This window comes from Ptychodera flava (assembly GCF_041260155.1).
Source record: "Ptychodera flava strain L36383 chromosome 23 unlocalized genomic scaffold, AS_Pfla_20210202 Scaffold_23__1_contigs__length_28996876_pilon, whole genome shotgun sequence".
Taxonomy (NCBI): Eukaryota; Metazoa; Hemichordata; class Enteropneusta; family Ptychoderidae; genus Ptychodera; species Ptychodera flava.
Window position 1 is genome coordinate 15,874,299 of NW_027248277.1, and position 13,744 is coordinate 15,888,042.

The following is a 13,744-nucleotide window of genomic DNA, read 5'->3' on the forward strand; positions in this document are numbered from 1 at the left end:
CGGCCGTGGTGCACCAAACAGCAGAGTTTAACTGCTGGGTCCAGTACTTGATGTTAGGGTCGGCCAACCAAGCCTTTGCCTCCTTTGCGTTTTTTGAGCAAGGGTATTGTCCTTGAATATGTCTCCGGGATGGGTGACGAACTTTTCTGTCCTGGTCACGTAGATTCTGAATCCAGTCAGCAGCACCTTGAGATCAACCACAGGTGCTGCCAGTGCATCATCTACCACCAGGACCACTGGGCGCAGATCCTTGTTGAGCATGAAGCTCCTCGAGTAGCCGGCCATCCTGCCTGTATATCTTTTAGCGTATTTTCCGCTGGGGTGGCCGCCGTCTACTCTTCCACAGCATAACCGTCCAGCCCGTACTTCTGCATATACCTTTCCATAGGAGTGGTTGAGCTCTCTCATTTCTGGATCAAGTTGACCAGACAACCCAAATAACCGTTTGCTATACCATGATGCATTTCTTTTTATAGTATGGCAACAGTACGTATATTCCCTTAAGCACTATGTGTCATTGTACTGCCAATCTTAAAACATCCATACATTACTCTGCTTAATATGAAAAACCAGAAACCCTTTAAGCTTGTTCTCAAGCTCAGTATTACATTACTCTGCTTGATATGAAACACTAGAAACCCTTTAAGCTTGAAATTTTACCGTCAGTCCATTGAAAAAACACAAATGTTGGCCTCTTGAAAGTGTATATAGTTTACTATACATAGCTTCTTGGTAAAATAGACTGAAGAGAATTTGAGCAATGCTTACACGTCTTTCAGGAATACAGTTGACTCACGTGAAAGATGCATTTTCAAGGCCGTTTGACTGAGGGCCTAATAGTAAACATGCTTGAAAATAAATAAGTAGGCATTAGTGAGAATTAGTCATCAAGATTTTGATATAAATAAAGATTGACGGTAGCATTACGCGATGTACCCCACGCCTGATCCTCTAACTCAACAAACTCCCTACATTATGGTGATTAATGCGAAATAATGTCTGTGCCAACCCTTAACAAGTACCGATGACTAATTTTCAGACGAAACCTATTGCAGGTTTAGATTGTGTTACAGTATGTGCCAGGAATAGGATGTAACATTCATCGAGGAAAGAATTGTATGAAATTAATAAAACTTTTGTTGCAGTAAAGTAGGCAAGGTTACAAATGAACCTTGGGTAACCAGTTTGCTCTAGATGCTGTCGCCGCTCTTTGTAATATTTTTTCATCATCATAGGCCAGGAATTTTTGGTTCCTTGGATACCATTATGGCTGTAAATTGAGTGATTGACGCGCTTATGAGACGTTCCCATTGGTTGATAAGATTGCCAACTCATCAATGACAAACAACGGACCTTCCCTTTTACACCTCGGGAGGCGCTACGTCATCAATCCTGCTGTGAATTATTGAACAAATTTCAGAATTTTTACAGTATATTAAGAGATCCCTGTCAGACAGGCGCAAAATCTGTGTTTTGCATTTCTGAAGAGCCGGCACCATGAGGTAAGCACTTCATAGTTGAAAATTAGCCTACACTATCACTGATAATATTCCTGCTGATCTAATGCGGATGAGCCATTCTGTTTGTAGTAATAGCTTCTATTTAAAATACCTGGCTGCAGTTTGTTGACGCAGTTGATACATAGAGATTTACACTGAAAAACATCATAATGGTTAAGCCGTAAAATTTATTTGTCAATGGTTTCGTTTAATTATATCATAATATTACTTTACCATTCCGTAGAAATATTTTCTATGTGCTACCTTCCCGATCATAGGCTGTAACGAGTCGTCAGTAGCAGTACCTTTTGATGGCATTTGTCAATGCTTTTGTCTTGATTCTAATTGCAAATAATGTTTGTCTCTCAAAAGCATGTTGAAACACCAACCATTTAGCTTTTGTCAACACAGTAAATATGTGACTATAATTCGCTGCAATTCCTAACGTTTGATCTCTAAGCCCTAGTACAATTCTCTTGTCGCCAATAGTAATGCAGTTTACACATGTACAGGCCGAGTTAACCGGCTAAACTTTGTATATTTCAACATGGTTTGGAGAGTAGAACAAAAAACTGTAGTCGAAATTAAGGTGGTCCCTGCCTCGAAAATGAAAGACTGAAATTTCGCCCAAACGTTCCCCGAGCGAACTTTGAACGTTACCTTTCTCTTTCAAATCATGAATACAAATAGGGCATCAACTTTTTAGTACTGGAGAAACAAATTACCCAATACTTACCGACACTTGAAATTCAAAATGTCCGCCATCCCTGTGTTATCCCGATGGAGGAAATCACATTCCTGATTATCACAAAACTGAGTCAGTAAAAGCTATATTACTCCATAAGCTTAAAATGAGCCCTCATTAGCGGTAGGCCGAGAATATTGTAAATGTTTGAGAGCCCGAATATCTGTCTTCGAGGCGAATTCATCAAAAGTTATAGCCGCTCTCCCTTTATGTTGTTTATACTATGATATCTTGAATTTGCAGTTTATGTCCTACTCTATGTTTATCTATTTGCAGGTAACTATCGTTTCTCATATTTACTAATCAGCGTCATACATGTGTCATTTTTGTTCAGTTCTATGCAGTCGCTATGGTTCATCTTTGAAGTGTGCGCCCTATGGATTTATACGTCAAAGGCCGCGGCAGGTAAGACGCCCATGTTGTCTTTCCCAGTTGTCACAATTTCAGAGCATAGAATGTCCGTCACAATATGTGTGTTCAACAGTCACTTATGTTACACTATAAGTTCATATTTCTCTTATTCTACTCTGCTAAAAATCAAAACAACAGAATGAATTTGATTCATTGTACTTTTCTAACGGCATCCATTTATAAATGCCACAACATGTATCTGTTTGCATTAATTTCCATAAGATGGCTTGAAACCGAATGCCATTTATGCAATATTGCGTACTGAAGTGAGACCTGAGAACGTTTTTCAAACGTTTGGCGACGAACGAACAACCTTGATTTTAAAAGCAAATGATGTCGTGACCTCTGTATTCGTCAAGGGGGTTCTATAAACTATGGAAGGGTCAGGAACTATGGGTTTTGTTTGTGGTAAACAAAATTGGAAAAATCATTCCTTATTGGTTTATGCCGTGTTGTGTATATAAGATATGACTTGTTTTCGTTTTCGTTTTTGTTTTTGACGTGCGGCGCATGCTCTTTCGACGTTGTTTTTGTGAGCAAATGTACAAGAAAATTCTTATATGGCTTGATAAACTCGTTACTATGGAAATCGTCGGGACTTGCCAGCTCCTGTAGTCGAGTTCTTAACAAAATTGGAAAAATCATTCCTTATTGGTTTATGCCGTGTTGTGTATATAAGATATGACTTGTTTTCGTTTTTGACGTGCGGCGCATGCTCTTTCGACGTTGTTGTTGTGAGCAAATGTACAAGAAAATTCTTATATGGCTTGATAAACTCGTTACTATGGAAATCGTCGGGACTTGCCAGCTCCTGTAGTCGAGTTCTTAGACACAGAGTGCGCTTGATCGTACTCATACTGCCTGTGCTTGCATTAATGAGTATGTTTTGGGACTGTATATGAAAGTGTAGAAATGATATAGAAACAAAAGTGAGCAGGAGCGAGACGAATTCATATTATTTCTCCCAAGGCCTAACGAAAGAAATACAAAAAAGGCTAGCTTTGGGGGTGGGGTTGATGTCGTTGTGTTTGCTTTCATATATCACCAACAAAAAACACAATTCTTCGGTTATCCGTGGTTTAATCATATGCAATTGCAATCGAGGCCTCGAAACGACGGTGGACTGTCTTCTCATATGGGTCCTCTTTGCAGACATCTCCAGCGGGACATTTACGATTAAAGATCCTACTACGACCATAGATTGTGCATTCGGAGATACTATTACCTTTGATCTCGACATCTGTGATATTGGTGGAAATGGCGGTGTAGTTACCGGCATCAAGCTGTACTTTACCGCCACAAATGACTACGGGGACGGCACCGATGCGTTAAGGGAAACAGCAGTCGATCCATTTACTGCAGTCAGCATTAAGCAAAATGGAAAGCATTCTTTAAAGAACCAGACTGAAAAAATGATTGGCCTTTTCGACTGTACAGACATATACCTCTGTGCGGTCATCACGGTGATCGGCGAGACAAGAACTTCACTGACGGACAACAACGACTCTTGCTTAAAACTCGATCTTTCAGAAGACAGTACAAACCACTGCGGTAGGTGATAAATAACATCATTCTGATTCCATCATACCTTGCGATGTAAGAACGAACAAGATTCATCATCTAATAAGCCATGCAGTGACTTATTTTAGCGATATTGTAGTACATGTTTATGTCACTTGAATCTTGCCTAAGTGCGTCTCCTGTTCAGGGCAAATCTCCCTGACAATACAAACATATTACACTCTTCATGCATATAGCCGACTGTACTGAACCGGACGTTCCCGAATATGGGTCAAAAGAAGGAGACGATTTCTCAGATGGGTCGGAGGTCGAATTCTCCTGTGATGAGGGCTACACTTTAGTTGGTGACTATACATTAACCTGCAACAATGGCGTGTGGGATAACGATGTCCCCGCTTGCGTTGGTGAGTGAGTCTGTAGGAATGTTTATTTCTTTGACGTTACACGTTTCAGAACTTTAACATGAATATATTTGTGAAATCCTAAGTTATAGGCAAATAATAGTACTTCCAATACATTTGATGATGACCATTCATCTGAGGCAGCTTTCACTAAGTTCAACATGAAGACTGTAATGTACATGTATGGGCATTACCATAAATACAAATGGTAAATGTACATTTTATCTTTCAATGTAGCTAGCAGGTCCGTACCTCCAGTACCTAGTGACGACCCAATGTCCGTTGATGAATTGACCATAGACAATATTGGTAATTTTGTCACCACTTCAAACTCAGTAAAACTTGTAAACATAATTAGATTTCATTTATCGTTACAGTTTCATTCGAAAATATGCTTTGAATTTATGGTGGTTAAGTTTCTGCAAATTGACCAACAAAGTAAAAAGATTTAATTTTACGTGACACAAAACATTGAAAACAAGAAATTACAATAAAAGAATAAGATTCTTTCAAACTATAGGCTTTATCTCTGTAGAGACAATCACAAACAATACTTTCAATCTATAGATATTTTTGTAAGATTTGAAATTGGTGTTTACTTTTGGTTTATCAGATTCAAGTGCTGCATACATCAAAATATATCTACCACCTATAATCACAACTCTAATGGGAGTAACTAGCTTATGGTTCTAGAATAAATGCTCATGTTATAATCCTACACAGGTAAGATAATAGTTAAGTATTTGTTAAAGATACTATGATGAGCGTTGTCGCTGCAAAAAATCAACATCACCGTTGTCGTCATCGTCGTTATGAAGAAAAGTGGGGCATAACGACAGGAACGACTACAACCCACTGCGGCATTGCTATATACCATTATCGATAGCATGTTTATCCTGCCAATTAAAACTACCGCAACGCAAGTGATTGTTATGTGTGACCTATTGTGTCCCATCTTTGTTTCAGGTTACTCTTCAATAATGCCATTCGAAGATTCCGAGGAGGAGGACATTTACCCTCCCAGAAAACGCCTTTTCTATCATCATTCTGCCGGTCTTTCAATAGACCAAGTTTGTGAAGCTAATAACTAAATAATTCTCACATTAAATGTGGCCAGCGCCGGAATGCTTAGATGGTTATCTATAAACCAATGGAATCCTGTAGGCGTTGATAAAAGAATAAGAAAAATATGATTTTTTCATAATCTGCGATAGTTATATTGATAAGAGAGTGATTACTATTTATTTGGGACGTATGTGTGGATGAACTATGTATGCGATATTTTTATTTAAAAGTATAAAATAGGTATTTATGTATTTTTGAGTTTTTGACCAATTTTTGGCCAAAAGTCTTGTTTTTGAGAGTCACATGTCAGATACCAGGTATAAAAAATTGGATGTTAAGTTCTAAGGGTCATCTGATTATCATATATTAAAATATAGATGAAAATTGGTTTGAAAGGATTTTGTTTCTTTCCATTGTCATATTGTATATTTATGGAATTGTTTGTCTGTGTAAGTCAGGTAATAGCTTCATTTTCAAGATGCAGGATAACATAAGTATATTCATAAAAGTGTCATCTCTATAGTTAGTATACAAATGCCTTGTTTGATGCGTTGAAATTTGGTTGGAATAGCTTTAAAACAGATGTAAATATCTGATGCTTCAGGCTTCTTGCTATTATATTTGTGTTGGAATTTCCCCATTTGCCAAGACACTGCTTGTGTAACTTGGTGGCAGTTTGGTACATACCATTATCATGTAGGTGTGGTAGCATCATTAACAGTGGAAGCTCTGAAGAATCGATTATTACATCTTACCTTAGTCTTCGATTGTGCAACCATAGACCGTAGGGAGACCAAATATTGTCTACATTAATTTTATGCATTACGATATTTTAGGGACACCATTAGGTTGGTATTGCTGATTTTATCACTAGTTATGATGTACTAGGTCGCATGGTATTGAGTAAGTGTATGTGATCAACGGTTGCATGTTGCCAACCATTTCATACTTCAATGGACGGTGCATCAAAACTTGTTCAAATGCACTTGACTAAATATCGTGTATACACTCATTCTGGCTTGCCACATGTAATCAAATGTGAGCAAAGTGTCATTTTTCACTCTTATGTATTCCATGCACATACGGTTTCCAGAAGATATAGAGTGAATTAAAACTATAAAAGGGAGAGTGCTTATCATCGTATTTCTTCCAAAGTCAATATTGGACATACCTATTTTCCGATAGAAATGACACTACATTAAGAGGTTGTGGCTAATTTTTCCGATGGTCCATCATATTGGTAACAGCACACATACTCACATTATTGACAGTGTTACCAAGCCAATCTGCCTGACCATCCCACTCTAATAACATGCTTTCATCTCTACGTCCACACCCTCTTCTGTCTTTCCTACCCCATATTATTACGCACTCCCCTTCGTGTAGTCTCCTAAGTGTGAAGTATTTCTTGCCTTGTCTTTGAGGGGGATTTCTCCTCCCGATTCTGCGCCCTCCCCTTCCGTCTCATCGTCTCACAATCAGAAAACCTCCAGTCATATCTCATCTAACACGTGACCCGTACATTCCACACCTTTGTTCCTACTTGCCTTCTTTGCCATTGAGAGATTCTGTTATGCAGTTACACTACTGTAGAAGAGTATACACAAGCGAATGCAACAACAAGTAAAGATGACAGGTATAAAGCTTTGAAAATTTGTGAAAATGTTCGTTTTATGAGTTTAATGGAGAGAGTTTGGATGTTTCGGAAATAGGGGGACAGACAGACAGAGAGACAGGGGCAGACCGTGTAGCATTTTGAGAATGTACACGTTGGTAAAAGCTATTCCAACCAGAAAGAGCCATCGTCTGTGACTGTGCGTTGAGCAGTGTAGCTCCGCCGCGATTGGTAACCTTCAATACCTAACATAAATATTTATACGACGAGGCGTATAGTAACGGTAAAATTCGCACCGGGGACAGATATTCGGACTCTCTTTTTTTAAAAATTCTTTTCTGAAGTACCACTCATGAGGGTCATTTTAAAGCTGTTTGACTAAGAAAAATATTCAGTCTTCGTTCTACGAAAATCCAAAATCGTATTTTTCGCCATTGACTTAAGACAGGGATGGCGGCCATTTTGAATTTTATGTAAGCAATTTTCTTTTCGAGTTCCAAGCTTTGCATGGGAACGCCTTATTTTATTCTTGATTCGGTGAAAGAATGGTTGAAAGATTTATGAAGGACAGTTTGAGAAACAGTTTAAGTCTTTCACTTTCGACCTTAACAGCCTTAACCACGAACAGACTCCTGAAGATATGGTGAAGTGTAAGATATTTTCATCTTAATAGACACACACCTCGCAATCAAAAGGATACTTGGCTATTTGTTGTCATTGCCAGATGCATTGTGGTCAACTGGACTCTATTTATCTTTTATCACTTGTACTGAATCATAATGTGACCCCTAAAGGTCTTCCACTGACCTCTGCTTGTCCTCCGCAATCGCAATAGCATTTTGGAGGGCCTAGATAAATCTAGATAATGATCTGCAAACTTACCGGCAGGCCAATTACCCTGGCTGACGCTGCAGTCTCTCTCTCTCTCTCTCTCTCTCTCTCTCTCTCTCTCTCTCTCTCTCTCTCTCTCTCTCTCTCTCTCTCTCTCTCTCTCTCTCTCTCTCTCTCTCTCTCTCTCTCTCTCTCTCTCTCTCTCTCTCATGTACGTCTCAACGTATGTCAGTAAAAGATTGCTTTCAAGGTTGTAGTATGCGCCAAAACTTTTAAAGGAGTGTTAAGTCTAACGCCTAGCCCCTAGAGACAAAGTCAGGTGCCTAAGTCGTGAACATACATGACGCCTTCGCAAATTTCTTCCTGAATCAAGGAGCTGCAAGTAACGAATTGACTAGCCCTTGAAGTAACCGCATATTCTGTGATTCTTACATTAACAAATCTATTTATTTCTAATAAGTGGGTTGTGCCTACAAAGAAGAAATAAATGTATGCGTGCATGATGCATGCAAGCATACAAGCAAGCGTGTATGTATGTATGTATGTATGTATGTATGTATGTATGTATGTATGTATGTATGTATGTATGTATGTATGTATGTATGTATGTATGTATGTATGTATGTATGTATGTATGTATGTATGTATGTATGTATGTATGTATGTATGTATGTATGTATGTATGTATGTATGTATGTATGTATGTATGTATGTGTGTATGTATGCATGTATGTGTGTATGTGTGTGTGTGTATGTATGTATGTATGTATGTATGTATGTATGTATGTATGTATGTATGTATGTATGTATGTATGTATGTATGTATATGTGTATGTGTGTATGTATGCATGTATGTGTGTATGTGTGTGTGTATATATGTATGTATGTATGTATGTATGTATGTATGTATGTATGTATGTATGTATGTATGTATGTATGTATGTATGTATGTATGTATGTATGTATGTATGTATGTATGTATGTATGTATGTATGTATGTATGTATGTATGTATGTATGTATGTATGTATGTATGTATGCATGCATGCATGCATGCATGCTTGCATGTATGTATGTGTCTATATATGTGTATTCTGTGTGTAATTCTTTCTTCTTTACTTTAGTAATTAACATGGTGAGAAATGTTGTATTCAGGAAAGCTCTGAAACGACGTATGAAGAAGGTTCCCCTGTCGCCAGTCAAATCGACTTCGATTATCATTTGTAAGGTCGACTGGAAGAGGACAGATAAGTTTTCATGTTTCCGTTTTCTACAAATTGTTGACAAATCATCATGCATTGGCCTGAAAGCTTGCACATTTGTCCAGTCGAAATTTTTCAATAGAGATTGAAACTTTTTAGAATGACCAACGGTAAAACTTTGCAGTGTTTTCACCGTGTAGTATACTTCCTGTTGAATTTTAATTTTCTTGTTGTGTTCCAAAACATGTTATGATATTTAGCTGGCAAGACATGATTTTCTACCACCTTCCACAAAACATGGAATGATAATTTCATAGATGCGATGGATTTGAAGGATGTGTAACCATGACAACTGACGAGGTGTGCATTACTGTGTAATGGATGACAACGTGTAAGAAAAATGGCATAGAGCAGGGGACCGAATAAAACACTTCCATTATTATCCAAAGCAAACAGAAAAATTTCTTCCGATTATCAGGTACTTCTAACAAACTGGTTGGTACTTTCGAACCGTAGCTGCTCACAGCTGGCACTAGCCTGAACAAGGGGAAAGCACTCTTTTCTTGATCTGACAAAGACATATTTGCAAATGTACTCGAAGGATGATCACTCAGTAGAAAATTTTATTGCCCCTTTACGATTGCCTATGCAGTGGATCAGGTTAAATATGAGTGCTGCAATGTTTATTCCATTCAAGATGAATAATCTGCCATTAGCATTTTTGATCGAAAACCTACTGCATGTTCAGATTCATGGTCAGTTTGTTCACAGAGTCATTTGCAAATCACTTTAAAGGTAGTACGCACCTCGAAAGTAAACAATCTTAAAGTTTTGCTCAAACTTTCCTATTGGAAACTTTCAACCATTCTTTGGCCGACTTGAGGGTTAAGATCAGTGGTCAGTGCACAGGGAAGCTAGGAAAAACAAACAAGCATACAAACAAACAAACAAACAAACAAATAAACAAACATACAAACAAGCATACTACTGCATAAATAAACAACAAACACAAGCAACAAACAAATGGATTAATAAACAAAAACAAATATACAATATCATAGAACGTTAAATAAATTAATATACAAACAAATCAACAATCAGATGTATACACACACGCACATATATAGATATGATATATATATATGATATTATATTATATAATTTGTGTGTGAGTGTAAGAGACAACGGCATATTGAAAATTGATTGAAATGACTGACTTAAAAGCTCATGCAACATATTCAACATGCAACGGAAGTACCACTACTCCCAGTACTTCCCAAAGGGATGTAACCTTAATGGCCGCCCACGCCATGACATGGCCGGTGATATAATTTTTCCTACCGCACATGAAAAGATCGTCTCACTGCAAATGAGTAAAAATCCAGGCCACTTGGGAAGGACATGAATGGGGCTCTCATGTTCAACATGTAAAATGAATGTGCGATGTAAAAGAAAACGCCCGGGTCGCTGTGTTGTCCGTTGAGCTATGCCAATCCTTTGAAATCGTAAATGGGCCAATCATGTAACCCGTATCGCGTCATATGAGTCGGAACGCTTCAAGTGATTATCAGTATCTTGCTTAGCATCAGCAGCAGAGCCAGTGAAACCACCATGTCAAGCTTCACTTTGGCGGCGTCAATCATGTCTTCCCACCTTTGGTAGCTGGCGACTTTGTAAGGGTAGGTGATAGGTGATCTCATCTTCAAGGATAACACTCAGCTCTTCCCGCGCACCTTCTGCACCTTCCGTCCCACCGACGACGGTGCTCCTGATGCTGGCTTAGGCCCCTAGACTGCAGTAAACATAGGCCTCGATGTTTTCGTCCAGTCTAGCTGTGCCTGCCTGCGTCAGTCTAGTTCCCACACCCCTGCCACCATCCGCAGGGAAAGCCACATGTACTGTCCTTCTTCCCCATCATCTCTGAAGAAATATTTGTGGCCCCTCTTGCTGCCCGGCCTTTATTATTTGTGTTTCCCACCGCAGAAGTCCTTGATTCAGAAATATTTGCTGTCGGGGCAAGGGTCCTTTGTGGGTGATATTGTGTATAGCCATTACCAAGGCATCAGTTTGTTCCCCCTTCTTTTGTCCGAATTCTTCATTGTCACTGATGCTGAACTTGACGTAGGGGTTGTTCCAAACTTTGAAAGAGCCATCGTCAGGCAGTGCAACCCCCATCTCATGGACAACCTGACTTTTGGTGAAAATGCACATGGAAACGGAAAAGCGATCTGATCTGAGGGGGCAGGATGGAGGCCAGCAAGTAGTCTTGGAAAGTTACAACACAACCGGCCGTGAGTGCCCAAACAGCAGAGTTTAACTGCTGGGTCCAGTACTAGATGTTAGGGTCGGCCAACCAAGCCTTTGCCTCCTTTGCGTTCTTTTGAGCAAGGGTATTGTCCTTGAATATGTCTCCGGGATGGGTGACGAACTTTTCTGTCCTGGTCACGTAGATTCTGAATCCAGTCAGCAGCACCTTGAGATCAACCACAGGTGCTGCCAGTGCATCATCTACCACCAGGACCACTGGGCGCAGATCCTTGTTGAGCATGAAGCTCCTCGAGTAGCCGGCCATCCTGCCTGTATATCTTTTAGCGTATTTTCCGCTGGGGTGGCCGCCGTCTACTCTTCCACAGCATAACCGTCCAGCCCGTACATCTGCATTATACCTTTCAAAAGGAGTGGTTGAGCTCTCTCATTTCTGGATCAAGTTGACCAGACAACCCAAATAACCGTTTGCTATACCATGATGCATTTCTTTTTATAGTATGGCAACAGTACGTATATTCCCTTAAGCACTATGTGTCATTGTACTGCCAATCTTAAAACATCCATACATTACTCTGCTTAATATGAAAAACCAGAAACCCTTTAAGCTTGTTCTCAAGCTCAGTATTACATTACTCTGCTTGATATGAAACACTAGAAACCCTTTAAGCTTGAAATTTTACCGTCAGTCCATTGAAAAAACACAAATGTTGGCCTCTTGAAAGTGTATATAGTTGACTATACATAGCTTCTTTGGTACAATAGACTGAAGAGAAATTGAGCAATGCTTACACGTCTTTCAGGAATACAGTTGACTCACGTGAAAGATGCATTTTCAAGGCCGTTTGACTGAGGGCCTAATAGTAAACATGCTTGAAAATAAATAAGTAGGCATTAGTGAGAATTAGTCATCAAGATTTTGATATAAATAAAGATTGACGGTAGCATTACGCGATGTACCCCACGCCTGATCCTCTAACTCAACAAACTCCCTACATTATGGTGATTAATGCGAAATAATGTCTGTGCCAACCCTTAACAAGTACCGATGACTAATTTTCAGACGAAACCTATTGCAGGTTTAGATTGTGTTACAGTATGTGCCAGGAATAGGATGTAACATTCATCGAGGAAAGAATTGTATGAAAATTAATAAACCTTTTGTTGCAATAAAATATGCAAGGTTACAAATGAACCTTGGGTAACCAGTTTGCTCTAGATGCTGTCGCCGCTCTTTGTAATATTTTTTCATCATCATAGGCCAGGAACTTTTGTTTCCTTGGAGACCATTATGGCTGTACATTGAGTGATTGACGCGCTTATGAGACGTTCTCATTGGTTGATAAGATTGCCAACTCATCAATGACAAACAACGGACCTTCCCTTTTACACCTCGGGAGGCGCTACGTCATCAATCCTGCTGTGAATTATTGAACAAATTTCAGAATTTTTACAGTATATTAAGAGATCCCTGTCAAACAGGCGCAAAATCTGAGTTTTGCTTTTCTGAAGAGCCGGCACCATGAGGTAAGCACTTCATAGTTGAAAAATTAGACTACACTATCACTGATAATATTCATGCTGATCTAATGGGGATGAGCCATTCTGTTTGTAGTAATAGCTTCTATTTAAAAGACCTGGCTGCAATTTTGTTGACGCAATTGATACATCGAGAATTACACTGAAAAACATCATAATGATTAAGCCATAAAATTCATTTGTCAATGATTTCGTTTAATTATATCATAATATTACTTTACCATTCCGTAGAAATATTTTCTATGTGCTACCTTCCCGATCATAGGCTGTAACGAGTCGTCAGTAGCAGTACCTTTTGATGGCATTTGTCAATGCTTTTGTCTTGATTCTAATTGCAAATAATGTTTGTCTCTCAAAAGCATGTTGAAACACCAACCATTTAGCTTTTGTCAACACAGTGTATATATGACTATAATTCGCCGCTATTGCTAACGTTTGAACTCCAAGGCCTAGTACAATTCTCTTGTCACCAATAGCAATGCGGTTTACACATGTACAGGCCGAGTTAACCAGCTAAACGCTGTATATTTCAACCTGCTTTGGAGAGTAGAACAAGAAACTGTAGTCGAAATTAAGGTGGTTCGTGCCTCGAAAATGAAAGACTGAAATTTCGCCAAAACGTTCCCCGAGCGAACTTTGAACGTTATCATT